Consider the following 2,342-nt stretch of genomic DNA (forward strand, 5'->3'; position numbering starts at 1 on the left):
CAGCTGTCGGCAGTCATCCTGTTGCTCAGGGGTCAGGGTGGGTGAGAGGTTAACTCCATCCACTGACCCGTCTCGCTCTGAGGCTACCAGGAGGTCAGGAAGAGGCTCAGACTCCTCCTCCATCCCATCATCTGTGGCCAAGAGCATGCCCACTTCGGACCTCTCCAAGTGGGGCTTCAGTCGATTGACATGGAGGACCCTCAAGGGGTTCCTAGGAGACTGCAAGTCCACCAAGTAGGTGACAGAACTCTTGCGCTCCACAATCTCAAAGGGTCCTGTCCACTTGTCCTGGAGTGCACAAGGCTCCACAGGGGCCAGGACCCATACCTTTTGACCAGGTTGAAGCTCAACCAGAGTGGCATTCTGGTCGTACCACCGCTTCATTTCCTCCTGGCTGGCTTCCAGATTTCCTTCAGCAAGTTGCCTGAAACGCCTAGTCTGGTTCCGGAAGGCCAGCATGTAACTGTATACATTCTGGGGAGGTTTCCTGGGAGATTGCTCCCAGCCTTCCTTGACCAAACTAAGAGGTCCTCGTACTGGGTGGCCATACAGAAGCTCAAAGGGACTGAACCCCAGAGACTTCTGGTGGCACCTCACGGTACGCAAAGAGAAGGCATGGTAAGAGGACGTCCCACTTACGCCTCATGGGTTCCTCAAGACCCATAATCATGCCTTTTAGGGTTCGGTTGAATCTCTCAACCAACCCGTTTCCTTGGGGATGGTAAGGGGTGGTGAACTTGTAGGTCACACCACACTCTTGCCAAAGGGATTTCATATATTTCGATGTGAAATTGGTCCCCCTGTCGGACACCACCTGTAGAGGGAATCCTACTCGTGAGAAAATTCCCATCAGTGCCCGTCCCACCACGGGGGCCGTCACTGTCCTCAGTTGGATGGCTTTAGGGTACCGGGTGGCATGGTCCACCAAGACCAGGATAAACCTGTTGCCCATGGCTGTCTTGGGGTCCAGTGGCCCCACAATGTCAATCCCCACTCGCTGGAATGGGGTACTGACCACAGGGAAAGGTTGGAGTGGAGCCTTCAGCTTCCTTCCACTCTTGCCACTTGCCTGGCAAGTCTGGCATGTCCTGCAGTGAGTGTCAGAACTCCTGCGCATTTGAGGCCAATAAAAGTGGGTGACAAGCCTTTCGAAGGTCTTGTCCTGCCCCAAATGCCCTGCTAACGGAACGTCGTGAGCCAACCCCAGTAGGAAGGCTCTGAACTTCTGGGGTGCCACCAGCGCACGGGCTGACCCAGGTTCAGCAACCTTAGGCTCTGAGTACAGGAGGTCGTTCTCCCAGTAGATTAAGTGAGTACCGGACTGATCACCATTGGCTTGGGCTGCAGCCTGCTGCCGCATACCCACTAGAGAGGGGCACTCTTTCTGCTCCCTGCAGAATTCCTCTCTGGTGGGGCCTCCTTCTTGCTGCCAATGGGTCAGCTCAGGCAGGTCCCCCAGTTCGGCTATCTGTTCCCCGGTAGGCTCCAGGGCATCCCCCTCAAGGTCTGCTTCCTCCTGGGCCGTGGGAACTTTAGGAGCCAGTTTCCCGTGCCTCCTGCGCCCTCTCCCTAAAGCCGGTTCCTGGGCCTCTCCCTCAGGCTCCAGGGTCCCTTCAACACCCCTACTGGCTGCCATCGACCGGGTGGTCACGCATGCCCAATCAGGTAAACCCACCATCCGCAGGTGAGCTGTCTTCTCCACCTTTTCCCAAGGGGAGCTCTCCAAATCATTCCCTAGGAGACAGTCTACAGGCATGGCAGTTCTCACAGCGACTTGCAGAGTATCAGAGACCCCCCCCACTCAAAGTGAACTTGAGCCATTGGACAATGACTCTGTGTTGTCAGCATTGACAGCCCGACAATAGGCATGGGGTACAACCTGCTCTTGAGATACCAGGTGCTGCCGCACTGCAGTCACACTGGCGCCTGTGTCTCAAAGAGCCTCTACCTTCTTCCCATTGACGGTCACCACTTGCCCATATTTCTTAGTGTTAGAGGGCAAGTCGGAGTTAGGGACCATCTCACTGTCTCCTAGTGAGACTAAGGTCAGTTGGACGGGGTCCCACCCACCTGGGACTTCTACCTCCTCCCCAAAGGCTACTGTAGCCACTTGCTTCGGTAGAGCACCAGTGGGCGCTGGTTTCACATACTGGAGACACTTGGGATCACTGGAAAAGTGACCTAGCTCACCACATTTATAACATTGAGGGGGCCCCTTGGGAACAGGTTTACCTGTCGGGCCCCTGTCGGCTTCGGGGGTGGGGGAGGCTGAGAACCTTTCTGCTGGTTCCCTTCGGTATTACTTTGGGGGCCTTTTGGAAACCCTTTCTGATTTCCCCTGT

This window comes from Triturus cristatus, chromosome 7 (genome assembly GCF_964204655.1).
Source record: "Triturus cristatus chromosome 7, aTriCri1.1, whole genome shotgun sequence".
In the NCBI taxonomy this organism is placed as follows: domain Eukaryota; kingdom Metazoa; phylum Chordata; class Amphibia; order Caudata; family Salamandridae; genus Triturus; species Triturus cristatus.